General features: G+C 39.3%; 1 long non-coding RNA gene across 3 annotated transcripts; it reads left to right on the top strand.

The window, feature by feature from the left end:
- Positions 1 to 2,569: 2,569 nt before the first annotated feature.
- LOC131258191 (uncharacterized) lies at positions 2,570 to 16,673 on the top strand. Of its 3 annotated transcripts, XR_009177957.1 has the most exons (11): positions 2,570 to 2,889; positions 3,047 to 3,154; positions 11,091 to 11,171; positions 13,085 to 13,113; positions 13,273 to 13,354; positions 13,511 to 13,582; positions 13,800 to 13,867; positions 14,094 to 14,160; positions 14,325 to 14,491; positions 15,003 to 15,106; positions 16,398 to 16,673. It is a non-coding gene; the product is annotated as an uncharacterized LOC131258191 (long non-coding RNA). The 3 variants fall into 3 exon arrangements; XR_009177956.1 differs by lacking the exon at positions 16,398 to 16,673 and having other exon boundaries at positions 13,044 to 13,113; positions 15,003 to 15,216; XR_009177958.1 differs by lacking the exons at positions 11,091 to 11,171; positions 16,398 to 16,673 and having other exon boundaries at positions 15,003 to 15,216.
- Positions 16,674 to 22,402: the final 5,729 nt, after the last annotated feature.

The following is a 22,402-nucleotide window of genomic DNA, read 5'->3' on the forward strand; positions in this document are numbered from 1 at the left end:
GTGTAAATTATTGCAGTCGATCCTTCAATCAAGAAGGCTTTCTCCCATAACTATTCTAGATAAGAGAGAAGAAGAGCCAACACACCACTCCCTAGAGCAGGGATAGGGCAGCACGCGAGAGCCGTCCAAAATGGACCCCGCACGTGGATGTGTGGATGGAATTAGAAGTAGAGAGAACATTGATTCTCTCTTCACTTTCTTCTTCTTACTTTTCACTCTCAGTTGAACTTGGGGGAATCTCCATTGGAGTAGAGAAGTTTTGAGAACATAAAGACCCACACTTAGGCTCCAATTATGAACTATTAATTGTCTGGACTCATAAACCAAAAATCTAGGTCCCCTTAGGAAATTACATATTTAGTTGATTGAACTTACAAATTGAACTTACGTACTGTGGGAGAACAAATGCCCATTATGATGTGATTAAGATCATCGAGAAATTTTTTAAAGTCTAGGATTTAACCTTTTTCTATAATTTTCCTTAGTTGAAATAACACTGTCATAATACTTAGTGAGTGAAGCAGATTTAGGCATTGAAGGAAATTCCCTACCCACCATGTTGAACATTAGATTGAATATAAGTACTCCTTAAGTTTAGGGAAATTGATCCATTGGGCCTACAACGCCTTGTCCATCAATATACAACTTGATCATGCTAATAGGGCAATCTGACCATTAAATCGATGGAAATACATATAAGAACTTAAAGTAATTCAATATGACTCACCTAAGCTTTGGATCAACTTGATCTTTGGCCGAATGCCCTGATTGGGAACTATAAAGGGGATGGATGGAGTGGATTTCAGTGAGTAGTGCATGAACCACACTTACCACACTTTTAGACCTAGGCGTGTACACAGGTTGTGCACACCCATGGTGCAGCGGACTACAAAGACCGGTCAAGCCAGGTCGACACGCAAATCTTCCAAAAAGAGAGAACTCCTCTCTTTCTTTCTTCCCTGCCGAAAAGAAGGGGCCCGTTGTTTTGAATTATGGTCCATCATGAGTGATCATCATGATGATCGGGTCCATCCATCGCAATCAGCTGATATCACCGACCAAACCCTAAGTCTAATCCCACACTGATATGCACCTGTGTGCTTACAATCCTTGGCACAAACCAATGCGCATAAGATGCATTCCTGAATGGAAATCCGTCTCACCTTGCCGAGCTACCAATCCTAAGTAGAATGCTCTGACTATCTCAACTGTTCGTTCAGAGTAATCTCAGCCCTCCAACCAGCCCACACTTTAGGGTTTCTACAATGAATGAAAAGGCGGAAGGAATCTCGCCGTTTTGAACGCTAGCTCGATCTCAGCCACACACCCATTTCAGAAAACTTCTAAAGCCTCTCGTACATCGGATTTAGGGTTTCTCAAAGCCTCTTTTGTAGAGCTGGGCATCGGACCGAGTCGGATCGGATTGGGTCCAACTCGATTTGGTCCGAAATCTATATAGGCCGACCCGAACTCGATCCGATCTGAGATTGAGTCCAGAACATCTGACTCGAACCGAGTCCGACTCGGTCAGGGAAACCGAGTTGGATCGGGTTGGGTGTGATTTGGATTGATTTTTTTTATGGTGAAAATCATTACCCTCATTGCTATTTTGAGTGTGGTTCATTTGAGCTTTAGATATGATCCAATTTTTTTTTTCCAAATGCTCTAAAATGATCATGAAAAATGGATAAATTGTATAGATATAATAAATACATCATTGTGGGGCCCATGTAATTTTGATCTTATTTCAGTCGTTCATACAACTTGGAGCTCAAGGCGTGTAGGCGTAGCTGTGTTGACGTGCACAGCACGAAAGTGCAGCTGTGTTGACACTTGACGTGCACTTTATTGTATTGGCATTAGCAAGTTCTGTGGGTCTAATCATGGGGTATGTGTTATATCCAAACCGTCCATCCATTTGGCGAGCTTGTCTTAAGGCTTGAGACGAAAAATAAGACAAATCTAACTATCAAGTGGACCACACGAATTGTTTAACGGTGAAAATCATTATCTCTGCTACTATTTGTGGTATGGTCCAGATGATCTTTGGATATTATTCATTTTTTGGATAATGCTCTATAATGATCTCTAAAAATATACACTACCAAAAAATCGTGGAAAGGCTACGGACTTTGAAAGTTTTTGGCTATGGATTAAATCTATAGTAATTATACTACAGATTTAATCCGTAGCTAAAACCTAATTGATCTGTAGCGAAAACCTACATCCTCATCGGAACCTTATTAAGGGGCTCCATGGGGCCCATTGGAATATATGTGTTTGATCTAAGCCGTCCATCAATTCTTATATATAATTTTAGTGGATGAACCCAAAAATTATGTAGATTAAAGGTATAAGTGGACCACACCATAAGAAATAATAAAAATTAAATTTTTATTGTTAATATTTGTGTGGTCTTCTTACATCTTCGATCTGACTCATTTTTTACATCAACCCTTAAAATAATACTTTAAAATTAATGGATGGAGTGGATAAATAACATACATCACGGTGGGCCCCATGGTCATAAAACCCAAATCTTAAAGGGCCGTCCATCATGTGCCCCTCCCCCAAAACGAAATCCAATTTCGTCCGCCCTTTTCTCCCACACGCAGACCTCCAAAATGAAACCCTACCATCTCACTCTTCCCCGCGGTGTCTCTTCCTTTTCTTCATCCAAAGCCATTCTCTTCTTAAAACCTCAACATCCCTAAAGCCTTCAACGACCTCAGCTGGTCGTCACTTCCTTTATCGTCTTGGATTCTCTCCACCCGCACCAGGCCTTCATCTTTTAGAAGGAGATTTTCTGTGAATGCGAGTCAACTTCCATTAGTCGGCAATCTGGCATCTGATTTTTATTATGATTTGCAGGAATACAGAGGCAGTTCGGTTTGCTGGGAAACATGCTCAAATCCATACATGAGTAATAGAGATTGCAACCCCTATGATTAATATAAAAGAAAGCCCAAAATTACAATTTCTATCCGAAATGGTGTTAGATCGAGATCATGTAAAGGAAGGTCAAATGCCCCAATTGCAACAACAGGTTCCCCATAGAGGCCGTCGATCGTCATAAAACCTGCCGGAACGCTCCATTCCCCCACTCCGTCATCAAATTGTGGAGTGGCTGCGAGGATGGCTATGATTTCTGGTGGTGATGGCCAAATCTCAGCTGCCTGATCATATCCATGCATTTCATCATTTGCTACAGTGGATTTTTTTTCTTGTTCCTTGGATTTTGAAAGTAGAGCCAATGGGTGTGGCCATTCGGTCTGATGGAGCCCTTTCCTTGTTGCGTAGTACGCCAACAACACAGTGAACCGAGATCCAATATCCGGTCTCACCCACAAACGATAAACAGAAAGAAATATAAACTAGAAAAAGAATCAAAGCATTTCAAACAAACCACAAGACAAGATATATGTGGAAAAACCCCAATAAGGGTAAAAAACCACGGATGCAAACTTTCACTATGAAGAAAAACGAAGATTACAAGGCAATATACTAACCTCTCCCTTGGAAGTCCAAAGAAAACCCTTTACCCACACCTTAGAATTATTTTCCATATCCTAGAAAAGCCCTAGGGACACCTATTTATAGTTTAGGCAACTCCCCTTTCACACCTCTACGAAAATCGACTCAAATTTCCGTAGTCCGTATCAAATCCGAACTCAAATCTACGTAAGCTCGACTGGTCGAAGACGGGTCATGCGGAGTCTTCGACCAGTCGAGCACATCCCACAACTAGTCGAGCACCTCGAAAATCTAAAATCTCAACTCGCTGGAAAAGGAGTCGAACCAGTCCTCGACTGGTCAAGTGGGCCACTCGACCGGTCGAGTAGGGTACTCGACTGGTCGAGCGGCCCCGAGATGTGGCTTCACATCTCAACAATCTCCCACTTGGAGACACATTGCCACAACCCTTCGTCTTCTACATCCGGAGTGCACCACCTCCCCGTCTTCAAGCCCGAAGACCAATCAAAGCTGAACAGAGCTTCAACTTCTCCTGTGTGACCGCCTTGGTCAGCATATCTGCAGGATTCTCACTTGTATGAATCAGTAATCGATCCATCTTCCAATAACGAACGTATGAAGTGATATCTGATGTCAATATGCTTGGTCCTTGAATGAAAGACTGAATTCTTAGCCAAGTGTATTGCACTCTGAATGTCACTGTACAGCTTGCAATTTGCTTGCTTCTTACCCAACTCTTCCATGAAACCTTGCATCCACACCATCTCCTTGCACGCTTCTTTAGCTGCAACATATTCTACTTTCGTCATACTGATTGATACTATCTTCTACAACTGAGCGACCCAACTAACTACAACACTACCCAGAGTAAAGACATAACCTGTAGTACTTCTTTTGCTGTCAATATCTTTTGCCAAATCTGAATCTACGTAGCCATGTAGTTTGATTTTCGATCCACCATAGCACAACCCTATATCCACAGTACCTACCAGGTATCTGAGGATCAATGTTCCTTCTCGGGGTTGTTCATGAACCTGCTAACAACTCCCATTGCTTGAGCAATGTCTGGCCTCGTGCTCACCATAGCATACATGAGACTCCCAATAGCTGACGCGTATGGGACTTTAACCATGTAGTCCCGTTCCTCCTGCGTCTTTGCCCCTTGCTCCTTGGATAGCTTGAAGTGGTTGGCTAATGGAGTGCTAACCGACTTAGAATCTCCCATATTGAATCGATCAAGTACCTTAGCTATGTACTCTGCCTGTGACAAAACTAGTTTCTTGTTTTCCCTGTCACGCTTTATCCTCATGTCTAGGATTTGTTTTACAGCTCCTAAATCCTTCATGGCAAATTCTCTAGACAGTTGTCTTTTGAGATCTGAGATGTCCTTCATGCTTAAACCGGCCACAAGCATATCAACAACGTACAGAAGAAGGATGATGTACGACGTATCAAGCTTCTTCAAATAACAACAGTGGTCTGCATGACATCTCCTAAAACCGTTTCCCGACATAATCGATACCTGCCTTTTGTTGAAACCCTTTCACAACCAGTCTAGCCTTGTACCGTTTCGAACCATCGTGCTCCTCCTTCAGTTTGTAAACTCACTTGTTATGAAGAGCTTTCTTACCCTTGGGTAGAGTGACTAACTCCCATGTACGATTAGACTCAAGAGAGTCTATCTCATCATCCATGGCCTGCTCCCACTTAACTCGTGTATCCGACTGTAATGCCTCTTCAAAACACTCTGGTTCACCATTATCTATCAGCAGTAGATAATATAAGGAGGGTGAGTATCGGACCGTGGGTCTTCTTTCCCGAGTATACCTCCTCACAACTGGTGTATGCGGTCCGCCTCATAATGCTCCTGTGCATGATCATCCTATGGCGCTGTAACACCTGTGTCCGGTAACTCTTCCAACTCTCCGAATTCTTTCTCCTCGGCCTTATTTTCCTGTATACTGTCCTTATGCATCACTTTTTTTATTAAAGACTACGTCCTTGCTTCTGATGATTTTCCTATTTTCTGCATCCCAAAACTTCTAGCCAAAATTATGCTCCCGTAGCCTATAAATGTGCACATCCTAGAATTTGCAACCAGCTTGTTTCTGTGCTCTGCATTAATGTGAACATATGAAGTGAAGCCGAACACTCTGAGATGTGCAAGGTTCACTTCTTTCCCAGTCCACATTTCTTCTGGTATCCCACCATCCAATGATGCTGAGGGACTTCTATTGATGAGATATGCGGCAGTATTCATAACATCTGCCCAAAAGGTCTTGGGCAACCCTGCATGTAACCTCATGCTCTTGGCGCGCTCAAGGATAATCCTATTAATGCCCTCAGCCACACCATTCTGTTGTGGCATCCTTGGAATCGTTTTCTGATGTTTGATTCCATTTGTTGCACAATACTCCTCAAACCTCTTATCACAGTACTCTCCTCCATTATCAGATCTGAGACATTTTACTATTTTACCTGTCTCATTTTCTACCATAACTTTCCACTTCTTAAATACATCAAATACATCAAATTTATGCTCTAAGAAATAGACCCACAATTTTTTACTAGCATCATCAATAAAAGAAACAAAGTAACATGAGCCACTAAGAGATAATACCTGTGCCGGTCCCTACACATTAGTGTGTACAAGCTCCAACAGATGTGTCTTTGGAGCGCGTCCTGTCTTCTTGAAACTTATGCTCTTCTGCTTACCATACACGCAATCCTTGTAGAATTCCAAGTCAATAGACTTCAGCCCTAATAGTTTCCTTTTTGACAATAACACTTTCATCCCTTTCTCACTAATATGTCCTAATCTCTGATGCCATAACTACCTATTCACTCTAGTTGATGAGATTACGAGTGAACTATATGATCCTAAAGTCACGTATAAGATACCTTCCTTCTTGCCTCAAGATATCACTAAGGCACCTTTTGTAATCTTCTAGGAATCGCTGATGAATGTCGTCACATAACCGGTATCTGCCAACTGTCCCACTGAGATCAAGTTACGTTTCAAGCTCGGTACATGTCTGATATCCTTCAATTTCATAACTGTTCCGTCTTTCTGATTGACACGAACGTCTCGTTTTCCAACAATACTGCACGACTCATCATCACCCAGGTAGACTCTCCTGAAGTCGCCTGATACATAGTTATATAGAACTTCCTTACATGAAGTGGCATGAAACGAAGCACCCAAGTCTATAACCCAAGACTCATTCCTCGCACCAAGAGACCAGATCAATGCCTCACTGTCACTCTCCTCAGATGGATTCACTGAATCCTTCCTGCCTTGAGAGCTTTCTTCTTGTTTCTTAAGCGCCCTACAATCACGTTTCAGGTGCCACTTCTACTCGTAATGCCAACACCCATCTTTGTCTTTCGATCCCTTAGGCTTCTTCCTTGACGTAGAATGTTCGTGTTTATTGCCTCTTTTATTCAGCGATCTTCCTCTTCCTTCAACGTTTAGAGCATTCACTGAATCCCCTGAAACTCCTGATGCCTTTCTTCTAGATTCTTCGCTGAGAATCAGACCGGCCACATCATCAAATTTCAGTTTTGTCGACCCTGAAGAATTGCTCACAGCAATCACCAAACCATCCCAATTGTCTGACAAACTGGACAAGATCAATAACGCCCTGACCTCGTCCTAAAACAAATGCCAATGGATTCCAACTGGCTCGTGACTGTATTGAACTCGTTTAAATGTTAAGCCACGCTCCCACCATCTGACATCTTCATGTTGAATAGCTGTTTCATAAGATGAACCTTGTTGGACACTAATGGCTTCTCATACATGGTGGTTACGGCTTCCATTAATTCTTTCGTAGTTTTCATCTTGGATATATTGAAGGCTACGCTCATAGACAAAGAGAGTCAGATCGTTCCTAAAGCCTTCCGATCCAATAAAAATCATTCATCATCTGTCATCTTTTTTGGTTTCTTCTCTTTTCCTCCTATAGGAATATAGAGGTCCTTCTGATACAGATAATCTTTCATCTGCATCTTCCAGAAGGCAAAGTTTGAACCATCAAACTTTTCAATTCTAATCTTCCCTTCTTCCGTCATCGATCCCAATAGAACTAAACCAATAGCTCTGATACCAGTTGTTGCGCAGCACGCCAACAATGCAGTGAACCGAGATCCGATCTCCGGTCTCACCCACAAACAATAAACAGAAAGAAATATAAACTAGAAAAAGAATCAAAGCATTCGAAACAAATCACATGACAAGATATATGTGGAAAAACCCTAACTAGGGTAAAAAACCACGGATGCAAAATTCCACTATGAAGAAAAACGAAGATTACAAGGCAATATACTAACCTCTCCCTTGGAAGTACAAAGAAAACCCTTTGCCCACACCTTAGAATTATTTCCCATACCCTAGAAAAGCCCTAAGGACATATTTATAGTTTAGGCAACTCCCCTTTCGCACCTCTGCGAAAACCGACTCAAATTTCCGTTGTTCGTATCAAATCCGGACTTAAATCTGCGTAAGTTCGACTGGTCGTGCAGAGTCTTCGACCGGTTGAGCGGCACCCTCGACCGGTCAAGCACATCCCATGACTGGTCAAGCACGTCGAAAATCCAAAATCCCAACTCGCTGGAAAACGAGTTGAGCCAGTCCTCGATTGGCTGAGTGGGCCACTCGACCGGTCGAGCAGGGCACTCGACTGGTCCAGCGGCCCCCAGATAAGGTGTCTCGTATCGGTATCGGTTGGCGTAACGGTGCCCTCCGAAACCGATACAGATATGGGGGCGTAACGGCGATACGGGGGAGTAACGGCCTATAACGGCGCAATTTTTTTTTTTTGCCAAAAAAATATGAAAAAATATGGATTAAATCCGAAATATTTTAAGCATTCCAAATATGCATTCATTTATAAATTGGAACATGTTTATGGTGGTGTAACGGTCCACTCTTTGGTGAGAAGTTGTATCGGACTGTCTGATTAATTTCTTAACCAGGTAACTTGAATTTAACTACAAAATTCATATATTTAATTTTTAAATATGTAATTTATATACTTAACAACTTGATATCATTTCTCCCAATAGTTCTTTAAAAAAATGAAATTAAATTCAGGTAGATGGCGTTACCAATTTGGGGCTGACTTGGAGGACCAATCTATTCTTCAAATCAGCCTCAAATTCATGCCATTTATTGTCATTATCCCACTTATAAATTGGTGGACATTTATTGGATAGTGAATCATAAAAAAAATAAATAAATCAAAAGGCCCTATTTTAAAAAATAAAAGTTCACAAATTAACAATTAAAACTATTCAAATAATTTGATTTTGGCATTGTGAGTTAGCAATTGCAGTCCATAATTTAGTTGTCAAATTTTAAGTTAATATATGTCTCGTGTACAATTTTTTAAGGCTTGAATTAGGAGGGACTCAGATGTAAAGTGCAGCACACGTGTCAAAGTTTTTTGGGCCCCACCCATGATGAATGTGTTATATCCACACCGTCCATCCATTTTGCCAAATAAATTTAGGGCATGAGCCCAAAAATGAGGCACATCCAAAGCTCAGATGGATTGCACCATAAAAAATAACAATAATTAAACGTTCACCGTTAAAAATTTATTGGGGGCTAGAAAAGTTTTAGATCAAGCTGACATGTGTGTTTTCCCTTCATCCACGTCAATGTGACCCAATTAACAGGTTAGATTGAAAATAAACATTACAGTGGACTTTAAGAAATTTTTAATGGTGAGCATTCTATAACACTATTTCCTATGGTGTGGTCCACTTGAGATTTGGATATTACTAATTTTTTGAATCCTGACCTAAAATGACGTGGCAAAATGGATGGACGATATGGATAAAATATATACATCATAGTGGGGCCCACTCGGGTCTGATCAGATTGGATGGAAAATAAACGCTACCGTGCACCCTATGAATTATTTAACCATGAAAATCATTATCTCTGTTGCTATTTTTGGTGTGGTCCACATGATCTCTGGATATAATTCATTTTTTGGGTGGTGCTCTAAAATGATCTTTGAAAATAGATGAACGGTGTAGATGTAATAAATACATCACTGTGGAGCCCATATAAGTTTGATCTCCTTTGAACCGTTCATACAACTCGGAGCTCGAGGAGTGTCAACGCTTGTCTCTGCGTGACACATACCTACAGCAGTCAGCAGCTAGCTGCTGCAAATAAAAAAAAAATGGAGAGAGAGGGAAATGAAAAGAAAAAAAGAGGGAAAGAAGAGAGAAGAAAAAAAGAGGGAAAGGGGGAAAGAAGAGATTGAGAGAGAGAGAGAGAGAGAGAGAGAGAGAGAGAGAGAGAAGAAGAAGAAGAAGAAGAAGAAGAACAGAGACTCTGGATTTGCGGCTGCAACTGCTCGAGAAGAAGAAGAAGAAGAAGAAGAAGAAAGAAGAAGAAAGAGAAGAAGAAGAAGAAAAGAAAGGAAAAAAAGGTAAGTATTTTTTTTTTTTTTTTTTTTTTTTTTTTTTTTTTTTTTTTCGGTTCAATAGCCGTTACAATTCCGTAGCAGCCGTTTCGACCCCGTATCGAGTAACGGGTCCCACCGTTACTGTTACGTATCGGCCATTACGGCCAATACATAACCGATTTGGGATACCATGCCCCCAGATGTGGCTCCACATCTCAGCGTTCCTAATGTTCAATGCCCCAACATTCACCTTGTATGTAATATGAATGGTCCATTGCCTCTGAAGCACTCACTTGCCAACCTATTAGGATACCGAGGATTTTGGAGGCAGACTTTTTATTTTTTATTTTTTATTTCTATCATAGCTAGACTAGATCTATCTTCTGTGAATCTGATGTGAATTGCATGTTTTGCACCTCTGTGTGGATTTTTTTTTCTATTTATCTTTAGTTTAAGATGATGCGGAAAGGAACTATACTTTTGGGGCTTGTAAGTTCTCCTTTTCTATTGAATTATGAAACTTAGGTTAAGAATTACCGTAAATGGCAGTGTCGCTCTCAAACGTGTTGGGTTTTATGATACAACAAGGTCTAGTTCATCCGAATTCTTCTGTTAGGATCACAAGAAGGAAGAGATTGTGTCAGTAATCACTTGTAGCTACCCATGGATTCCCTCTCTATCTATGGCAGGATCTGTAACACAGTGGCTGAAGTGGAGGTGGTTTAGGATGGTCTTAACCCGGAGGGTATGAAATTCTTAGCTTGTGTCAGTAATCACTTGTAGCTACCCATGGATTCCCACTATACAACCTGGAGAGTATGAAAATAAATCATCTTTAAGCTACTATATATGCATTAGTTTGTTTATGTGGACGTGTCATGTACAGAAATTCGCGGGCTTCTTGTTTGTCAGAGTTGAGATGTTTAGAGAATCGGAATGCTAATCCAGCTTGTAGATATATTGAAGAAATACTGTACGCATGATGTTTTGCAGGAATCTATTTAATTCATTTGATATAGCTAAGCAGGGGAGAGTCTCGCTGGATTTCAACCTGTTTGTTTACTGCAGTATGGATTTCATCTCTTTTGCATGTTCCTTCCTGCCAAAGCCTAATTACAAGCAACTACATTTACTCTTCTTTGGCCACGAGATATTTTTTTAGGAGGATGCTTAGATACTTTTTGCTCACAGGATGGCAAAATTGAAGCTGAAGTTAAACTCACTGGATTCTCAGCTTAGGAGCATTGCAACCTAGGGAATCCAGAAAATATGGTACAATTATTGCTCCTGTGTTATACGCACCAGTCCATCAACACTTCTTTGTTGCTCGTATGGACATGGCCGCCGATTGTAGGCCTGGTGAAACATTCAATCAAGTGTGCTCCTATGAATTGATAGGATATTCCCCAATTTGTCTATAATTTGATTTATGCGAAAAGGAATTTGATATATTCCTCATATTTTGTGTTGCTGTTTTTGGGTCCATCATATTGTGATAGTTTCTACTACAAAATTTTGTCAGCTTTCTCCTCAATGAGATTTTGCATTGAGAAAAGGAACACACTAGTTCTTGCTTCATAAAGCCTAAGGATTGATTTTCTAGATACCCTTTTTTTTTGACATTACAGGATTGTTTCTTGCAATCAGACTGGAACTGAAGTGGGCTGATTACTTATCGGCATTAATATTTAATTGAATCATTGATAAAGTATTTGAGGTATGAGAGCAATGAAAGATGCTTTAGAGAGCAGCCAGCATGTAAGTTTAGGACTGACCCAAAGCACTAATACTTTAGCACCAACCAATATTCCCAAACCTGGGCCAGTAAAGGTCTAATAGGAACCAAAATATGTGATAATTTTTAGATTGCAACAGACATTAGATTCCTAGGCTGTAATTTGCTACTTGTTTCTGTTTCCTGTTGCCACTACCTTGTTGAGGAAAGCCTTTTCTTTAAAACCTTTTACATCTGTTACTAATTACAACTTACAAATTGTCTGTTTTAATTGACTGATTATTTATGTTTGTGGTTATTGTCACCAAGTTGACGTGTGAATCTTAGGCTTCATTCTCACAAGCCTACTCCAACTCGCTGGGACAACGCTATGATGATGATGATTAGGAATACAAGAACTATAATTTCTTTCACTTATTGTTAGTTAAGGTTGGTGTTAGCCATGTTTGAAAAACTGGACTAGCTGTGAAACTATCATGTGGCTGGTCTGATCCCTGAATGCAATGGGTTTGACAAAATGCTTGGAACAAAAGTCAAAATAGTTTATGAAAAAGCTAATATTTTCGAAATAAAATATCACAAACATAGCTTAGAATATAAAATCCAACCCATTAGCAAACAAAAGACAAAATGAAGACTGTTTGTCCTTTCAGCTTGATAATCCTTCACTACTTCTATCGCACTATTGTAATTTGATTTTGAATTTTGTACATAATGCTAAAATTTGAAAATTTCTACTCAGCTACATACTTTTGGAAAGCTTAAAAGCTCTTTGATTGATAATGCTGTGGAAATATTTTGCATCTTATGTCAGGGCAGGTTACCTATTAGCATTTTAACTGCTTTAAGAAGTTGGTTCTTTAGGCTAATTTGGAGAACCAAAAGGCATGCACACATCAAGTTAGTGTAAAACCTTTTTTGGGTGACGGGTACATGTTGGTTCAAGTAGGACCAAAACAGGTAGTGGGACCTTCACCTCACGATGTTGAATGTTATCAAAATTGTTCTTCCTCTACAGTTTAATATCATGCACACATTACATGATGATGATGACTACAACCATGGTGTTAGGAAACAAGATATGGTGGGATATCTTCTGGGATATTAGGATCTGTTTCTCAGGAATTGTACATGTTCCAGGTTTGCATAGTTTTTTGTGCATGAACACAAAATTGTGTGGTGACCAAGATATTTGGTTTCATTTATTTCATACTTTAACTGGCTTCACATTTATGAAATATTTGATACATCAATAAAACAAAATAAATGATAATGCATCTATTTTCTATTGGACCAGTTTGTCCATTATAGAATAGTGATGGTGTTCATGTTTTTTGGTTTTCCTTTTCAATCTTGTGATTCTGCTACCAGTTCAAACTACCTTTTGGATGTGCTTTTCTGGCATATAGGATTCTATCAATCTGGTGACCATTCTCTACTGTTTATACAGGTTATGCAAAAGCACCAGAAGTATTTTATGTGAGTATTGAAGGTGGTTGGATTCGGTATTAGATTGTAAAAATAATGGGTTTTTAGCGTAGAGTAAAAATTCTGTCTGAAAACTTTATGTTCTATGGCAATTTGTTAGAAATGTGAAATAAGATCTGAAATCACATCCTGATTTTATCGGTGTTGTAGTGCTTCTTCAAGCCAGATGGTAAGGTAGAGCTGGTAGAACCAGAATATGGTGGAGCCATCTCTCCACAGTGCACATTGCAGGGTAATGTATCAATAAGAACCGTCTCTCTTGTGGGTCATGTCACGAATGTTCTGTGTTTCAAAAATCACACACATTAGACATTCCTACCCATCATTTTTCTTCACTTTCCTACACCGAATGTTGACTGCTTATTTGCTTTATAACCTTGCTCTGAAGGCCACGGAGCAGATGGGTATCCAATCTAGGCGTAGTTTGAACTCATCCAATCACCCTACCATGTTTACTTTGGTGAGTGTCCTTTTCTTTTTCTTCCCTTTCCACAGAGAAGCACACAAATACATATATTTTAATTTACATATTGTATATTGAAACCTCTGACAGTCTGTCGACAATCACAATACATGTTTAGACCATCACTCCACAATGTATGCTTACCTAAGAATGGGTTCCGTTTCAGCAAATCTTTTACTTTAACATGTTTAGTTTTTTTTTTTTTTTTTTCCAGCAAATCTACCAGCACACATCTAATTCTTTAGTTATGGACGTATAAAGAAGCTATTCTTCTTTAGATAGGTAAACACTACGCTACATGCTATTTGATATTTAAACACTGCTGTAGATCTACCCTGGTCTGAGCTCTAGACCTAGATATTTAAACATTGTTTACGTTTCTTTAACTTGATCTTACTGACCATGAAGTATTTGTGGTTGCCTTGATTCATGTTAATCTTGTAACAAATGGCTTCTATTTTGTGAAAAAGTGCTTGCATTTAACTCTATTGTGCTTATGATATTACAGGATTCCTTATATCACAATTTGTCCGAGGAACTGATGCGAGTTCATGAATATAATTTTGACCATCCTGGTAATGTCTACCTTTTCCTAAAGTTGGAGAAACAAATATTCATGTAGAATATCTAAAATATGCATGTCATGCTGTAGTGGTATTTTGAGTCAAAATTCTGGCACCTGTTTGCTAATTATGTTGTGTATGAATCAGTGGGAGGATCCTTGTAAATTGTTTGGCAGGTCAATCCTTCAGATGTGATAATTTTGGAAGGGATACTTTTTTCATATCGTTTCCAAAAATGCTGTGATCTAGTCTAGTTACCATGTATATGAACCATGCAACAAAGTGGCAGGTGTAAAAGCTAAAAGACCATCTTTACGTGCATGAAATCCACCCTCTCCATAAGGTATAATACCCCTTTCCTGACCTGATACCAACTCTCGATCAACATATGTTTCTTACCAAAATTTCTCTTAATTTCTTAGTCAAGCCTATTTGTAATTTCCATCACATTTCTTGCAGTCCACTTTTTTTCTGGTAAGATTTTCATTTAATCTTGGGTTGGCAATGGGTTGGGTTTTGGTTGAGTTGGATCAACCTGGGTTTGACCTGTTCACTAAGCAAGCAAAGAAGTCAAACCTATGCCCAGCTCATTTACTAAATGGGCCGAGATTCAAACTAGAGTTCAACCTAGAACCCTTGAATTCAAACTACTTTCTACTTGTTGAGATTTAACTTTTTATGTAAACATTTCACAGCTCATACGATTACAGATGTTTTTCAAGATGTTGTTTTTCTTTTCTTTTCTTTTCTTGTTGTTCTTGTTGTTTTGTCTCGATATTTAGTACTCGTTTTTCTTAGAATCAGAATTTACCCATTGAATTTGACCCAAATTCATTGATTAAATATCTTTTCAGGGATCTATCTTACAACAATTTCAGTGGAGATTGCCAGTCTCATTCAGTAATTTCCATTTTACCATCATCATGGGCAAAGTAGTAACTAGTTTGTATTTCTATAGGTAATTTCTTATTATATGAACCACGATGGCTGTATATTTTGTTGCATAATAAGTTCTTGTTCATCATCTATCATGTTATTTTCCAACCTAAATAATTACTTTTTTTTTTTCAAATCTTACCAACTACAGTACATTTTGGTTTTGTGAATCAATGAGTGCATTTTCATGGATTGGTTCCAGATGCAGTAGGCCTCTCTTTGAGGACATCAATATTAATTCAATCTAAAATTTGGATGGCATTACCTTTTCTTATTTTTTCTAGTGCCATTTGTATGGTTAATTGGGGGATATAATGTGGCCAGTACTGTTCTATGGCTATGGATCAAATCCAAAAGGTGGGCTGGAGTCTTTGACCTGCAGTTTGATTCTGATACATATAATATAGCTAAATGCATGGTCAAAAATGAAAAAATATAGGCTATAATCCATACTCAAATGGCCAAAACAATTGATTAATCAGATGTATGTAGCATATGATTGGTGGCATGTTGTCTCTCAGTCTGTTCTAATCTTGTCCTGATTAAATCGCATCAGTTTTTCTCTCTTGTTTTCTTTTAAAATGGGAGATTATAACTTGTAGCAAGGTTAATGTGTCGGGCATGTATTTCACCTGATCCATGAAATAGGTGGGCCTTATCACTGACTTTTATGCCTGATGAGTGGTTTGGCTTTATTTCTGTGCAACTACTCATGCCATGCATGTCTACCTTGTTGGGTTGCAATTGATTGTTCTCTTTGAATGTTCTTCTGGGGAATTGGGTTTTACTTGTGTGGCATTATAAGGTTTTAACAATACCAGATGTTGGTATTAAAACCATTATTCTTTTGTTAGTGGGAGTTCTTGTTGGGATAGGAAGTGGAAATCTCATATTTCCTCTCACAATAGTCACAGTTTATTGTGCAAGAGTCCAAATTATGGATGAGGGTGATGATTGCTGGGTGGAATTCACCCTTTCCTTTGCTATCCAAACAATACAAATTGTCATATCATAGGAAAGCCTTTTTCCATTGTTTGGTATGGAATCCATGGTTTCCAAACATGGCATACATGGTTGTCTGATTTTTATCCTTTTTTTCCCCTGGTGGGGTGTGGTGGAAAGATACTGTTCAGCTTCCTTTTTTGCGTGCAAAGAACTGTTTTGTTTTCTATTGTTGTTAATCTGGGTATCTGTGAATTTAAAGATTTTGGTGAAGAAAACTTCTTTCACAGTTTATTAGGCCTTTTGTCGAGTTTGTTTCTGGCTTCACCATCTAGAATACTCTTGTAATTGTCATTGTTTTGTGATTGCAGTTTATTTTCTCTTTGTTTTGTAAGCCATCATGGGAAAGGAGATGCTTCACATTAACATTGTCGTCATTGGTCATGTCGACTCTGGCAAGTCGACCACAACTGGGCATCTTATCTACAGGCTTGGTGGAATTGATAAGCGTGTGATTGAGAGGTTTGAGAAGGAAGTTGCTTAGATGAACAAGAGGTCATTCAAGTGTGCATGGGTTCTTGATAAGCTCAACACTGAGCGGGAGCGTGGTGTCACTATTGATATTGTAATTGTAATCGTAATTGAATGAATGAACGAATGATTATGTAGGTGGTAAATGAATGAATGATTATAAATTTTTTTAATTGTAGACAATAGCTACGGATATTGACCGTAGCTGGCTATCTGACAACCATAGCTGTTATTAAATTCGTCATATTGCTACGGATCCAGCCCTACTTTTAGCTACAAATACTATCTGTAGCTGTACGTATTTTTCTTTAAAGAAATATTTGCTACGGATTATATTTGTAGCTATTGTAATCTAATAGATACGGATTAAATCCGTAGCCATAGATTTTAGACCGATTGGCTCCGCACCTACGATGATGGTCGTGCTACGGACGAAAACCGTAGCCATAGGTCTATGGCTACGGATTAAATCTGTAACCTTTGCCCAGTTTTCTGGTAGTGATATGAACGGCGTAGATATAATAAATACATCACTGTTGGGCCCATATAACTTTGATCTCCTTTAAACCGTTCGCACAACTCGGAGCTCGAGGAGCGTTAGTACTCGTCTTCGCACGACACGTACCTACAGCTACAACAACATATAATTCTCTCTCTCTCTCTCTCTTATCAAAAATGATAGGATGATATCATCGTCCGCCCTTCTCGATATATAACACTCTTTTCTTTCTACTCTTGGTAATATAGAGTACAATTCTATACTATTGTATGTTGCCATAAGTACATAAGAGAGGATGTATCTTACTGTGTGGTACTAAGTAAACTTTGTTGGGGCCCACCGTGAATGCATGTGGTTTATCCACTCCGGATCCATTCGGATCGGGTCGGATCGGATCGGTCCGGATTGACCACGATCCGAACTCAATCCGAAAAGCATTCAAATCTGAATGGCCCAACTTGATTCGCACCGATCCAGACTGTCGTTCGGTTCGAATCAGGTCAGATCCATCGGATCAGGTCAAACATGCCCAGCTCTACTCTTTTGTAACGGTACGAGATCTCGCACGAGATCTCATTAGTTTGAGATATACTGTATGAGTCGAGAAAATCTCACACCATATCATCAGATCCCTTGTAATCATCCAAAGTATGGATCCCACAGTGATCAACAGACACATACAGTCCGTCCAGAAGCATTGGATCAAAGGATAAGGCCGTAGAGGAGAATCTGCCATTGACAGCCACCTCGTCTTCTCTGCCCGACTGTAAAACCCACCATTGTGCAACAAGCCTTATTTCTCGACCTAAGACCTTCACTTGGTAGGCTAGGCCATTAAAAACATATAATATTACGTTGTAAGCATACAAGCGAGATTCGATTAGATTAACTCAAACCAGTGTCTTAACTCAATAACTAATCTCGGATTAATTACATCAGAAAGTTCTAGAAAGACTTTTAAGAGCTATAAAAGCTCTCCTTCTATTTTGGGTTGCCAACCCTAAAAATCAAGAAGAGAGAGAGAGAGAGAGAGAGAGAGAGAGAGAGAGAGAGTCTGCAGAGAGAGAGAGAGAGTCTGCATTGGTTCATTGCACCAACTCAATTCGAGTTGAGTCGCTGACTCGCTTGAGCTGGGTTGAGTTGAGTCCAGTTGCTGGACATTCGCAGAGTAAAGTAGAAGGAAGAAGAAGAAGAAGAAAAAAGGAGAAATAGAAGGTAGAAGGTAGGAGAGTTCTGGGGAGAAACAGACAGCTACTACTCGTGGTGGATGTTGGTGCCGCACTCTTGCTCAAGTCTGGCCGCATCCTGGTTCGAGTCAGGTAGGTCTGGTCATGATAAGGTGAAGCAGAGAAAGGGAGAAAGAACGAAATAAGATAGGTTCGAGTCAGGTTTGGCTGCTGCTGAGTCAGGCTGCCTTAACTCGATTTGAGTCATGGTATGAGCTGGGAATCTGGACCGAGTCAGGTTTGGGTTTAGTCATGTTGTTTCCGAAATTCTTGTTGAGAGAGAGAGAGAGAGAGAGAGAGAGAGAGAGTGTGTGTGTGTGCGTGTGCGCGTGCGTGCGTGCGTACGTGTGTGTGCATGCGTGTGTGTGTGTGTGTGTGTGTGTGTGTGTGTGTTGAAATAAAGGAAGAAGAAATGAGATTCAGGAGTCGGAGTGATGATCACGTGACTCACTTGAGTCAAGTCGCCGAGTCACCCATCGAGTTTGGTGAGTTCTGATCTCATGAGTTTTAGAGTTAAATCTTGTTTTGAATTGAGAAGGTTGACCTAAATGCTTATTTTACAGAAATGTTGATTTTCAAACGCCTCCTTTGATCGTGAAATAGGTACCAAGTTGCGCTGGAAACTAACTCATGTGAGTTGCCATACTTAAGATGCAATATAAAAATAAATTCGACTTGAAAGGTGAGGAATTACCCCCTTCTCTTCTTACATTTATTACTTTCCATGTTAGTTTGAATCCAATATATTATGTTGATTATCGTGAAATAATGCATAAATTCCTATTGCTCTAATTCCAAATTTATTAACCATGTGTATAGAATTTAATCTTATATTCTCTATGTCACATTAGTAATTGCTTGAGTATAAGTATACTTCTAATTGTCATGACGTGAGCCTTGAAGTTATATTTCACTTTATCTTATAAATTGTCTAATGAAGAATATTTGTGGAATGTCTTCTTTTGTAAGAAATGAAGAATGAATTTTCCATTGTTTCAAATAGTTTAATCATACTTGATATTGATATGCCTTATTTGTGGGCCCTTACTGGAGTCTAGGGGAATTATCAAGATCCATGTTGAACTCATGTTTGGATGTTTAAGATTTGAAAATGTCTACAATTGAAGGAATAATCTTGCCAAATTTATGGAATGTATGTGGGTACCATGGTGCATAACATCCACGCATAACATGTGAGCTTTACCGAGTGCTTGACATAAGCCACATTCTGTTAGGTTTATTAAAAATTCTAATATTCTACTTTAAACTTCAAGATAAGTGCATTCGTGTCACTATGGGTCGCTCTCTTTACATGAAGCTTTTCCAGGTTTTTAGACCTCCTCGGGTGTATCCTGAATATTTTTCCAGGAGTCTAAATTTCCTTGGGTGAACTCACCACATTGGTCTTTTCCAGGTAGTAAGTCTACTGGGGATGACCCTTTCTTTTTTACCGCTGGATGTGTATCCCCAGATCAGTGACTTTAGACATATATTCATACATTCATACATGTATTCATATTACTTTGCTTTTTATTATGAACTCTCAAGTTGATTGAAACTAATTTGGAATAGTATAATATGCATGCAAGCTTTGAGGGAAGTACCCACTAAGTTTATCACTTACCCTATTGTGCGGTTGTATTGAATAGATGCAGGATTGATGATGGAAGGTACTACAAGAAAACCCACATTTACCGATGGAAATATTCGTCGCTAAAAGTGTTTTTTCGTAGGTAAAACGTTTTCCCGACGAAAAAATTCGTCGGTAAAAGACTGACGGAAAAGGCATTTATTGACAAAAACTTCATTCGTCGACAAAGGCAAGATTTTTACCGACGAATTTTTTCGTCGGTAAAAAATAAGTAAAAAACTTTTACCGATGATTGTTTTCGTAGGTAAAAATATTTACAAAACTTTTACCGACGATTTTTTTCGTAGGTAAAAAATAAGTGTAACAATTTTACTGACGATTTTTTTGTAAAAATATTTACAAAACTTTTACCGATGAATTTTTTCGTCAGTAAAAAATAAGTAAAAATCTTTTACTGACAATTTTTTCGTAGGTAAAAATATTTACAAAACTTCACCAAACTTTTACCGACGAGTTTTTTCGTAGGTAAAAATATTTACAAAACTTTTACTTATGAAAATGTTCGTAGGTAAAAACTTGGATGACACTTTTACTTACGAAAATTTTTCGTAGGTAAAAGACGTGGATAAAACTTTTACCTACGAAAAAGTCTCTTTTTAAAATAAAAAAAAAAATAAAATGTTCCAACACAAAATTCCTAATATGCACCTGTTATAATATATTTCATCATATTCTTCCTGATATACACCTGTTATATAATATATTTCATCATATTCACATTCACATCCATCTAAACCCAAACTACGTAAATCAATCCAAACATAAACTACATTCATCCAAACACAAACAATCTTATATACGTCGCATTTATTTATGCATAAATACATATAAGTTTAACATCATAAATAAAATACAAAAAATCACAAAGATAAAGGCGGAGATGGTGGGGCATCGTGGGTAAGCGTGCAGCGAGAGCCTGAAACATCTCCGTCATCCGTCGCTTATGCTCCACCCACATCTCCTCCATCCTCCTCTCCTGCTCCTCCCTCTGCCTCACCTGCTCCTCCGTCCTCCTCCTCTCCTGCTCCTCCCTCTGCCTCGTCAACTCCTCCATCCTCCTCTCCTGCTCCTCCCTCTACCTCGCCTGCTCCTCCCTCTAGCTCTCCAGTTGCTCACTTTGACTCTCCAACTGCTCACTCTACCTCTCCAGCTGCTCTCTGATGTCATGGACGACGACCCGTAGCTGTTGAACCTCTCTCTATGTGATATCAGCTAGGCGTACGACACTCTCACTCTAGCTGGAGGCAGCTTTAGCGGGTGCCATGAGCTTGACACCATGGCCAAGCCCATGCACATATCCAGAACGGGTGCCAAGCACCTCATTCAGGATCTCTGGCTCACTCTGCTGAGTACTATTGGGAGTGGGCTGACTGCGTAAGGTGTCCATCGCCGCCTGTAATGAAAACATATGAATTTTCATAACAAATGGCATTATTATAATTCAATGCAATTAAATTTTACATTGTAAGGATTTTTATCAAAATCTCGCTGGCTCTAGGATGTACCCAAGATCCCATCGCCTGCCGATAGTGAGTCCCTCTGTAGAGGTCTACTGGTACGAGCTCATGGCTTGTGACAGAATCTCGTTGCGCAATCGAAAGGACAATAGAGTTAATATAAATGCATGGAAAGAATATATCAACTTAATAATTACTAATAATTTCTTACCATGTCGTGACGAAGTTGTACAAATGACTTTGGACTAGCTACGTGGTTCACTTCTAACTTTCCATTGTTGTCATAATTTATTTTGCTCCTCTTCTGAACACATTATTCATAATACATTGTTATTAATTACGAATTTAATTGTTACCTTAAGATATCGTAAATATGTAAATATTACCTGAAAAGATTCAGACGAAAATCTTTCGCAAAGTATCCGCCAGTTATCATGGGTCACGTGCGGCGGTGTGGACAGTAAGCCCTCCTCGTGGCTCATGCACCGCCTGTACCACTGGTGTAAGTCATCGCGGTACTCCTTGAATCGCTCATTGACCATGTCATCGACGACATAGGAAATGTGCGGAACGCTCAAATCCAAGTCAAATTTATCCTACAGTTTCGTAAATAATAGATTAAGGCAATAAACTTGTTAAAAAAATAACTTAACCGTAAATGAACTTTTATAAAATAAATTTTAATTTACTAAAATTTACCTAAAGGCGCTGACGGATGAGCTGCCGTACATCATCTGTCACGTTTGCCCAATGGGGGGTGGTGGGGGGATTAGAGATCGGTATAAGACACCGACCTTTGACGTAAACAACCTGACATTGTTCTCAATAGGTCTAATGCAGTTCTGTGGGAACTCTACCGTCACCCTACCCTCACGCGTAAGTCGCTCTAAAAGCAACCCATGCGTTGGTCCACGTCCTCGTCTGCTGGTTGACGATGCTGTTGCAAAAGAAATATGTAAGTCTAAATATAAATAGAAGTCATTAAAAGAAATATATGTCTAGACTTACATGC

This window comes from Magnolia sinica, chromosome 10, assembly GCF_029962835.1.
Source record: "Magnolia sinica isolate HGM2019 chromosome 10, MsV1, whole genome shotgun sequence".
Lineage (NCBI taxonomy): Eukaryota > Viridiplantae > Streptophyta > Magnoliopsida > Magnoliales > Magnoliaceae > Magnolia > Magnolia sinica.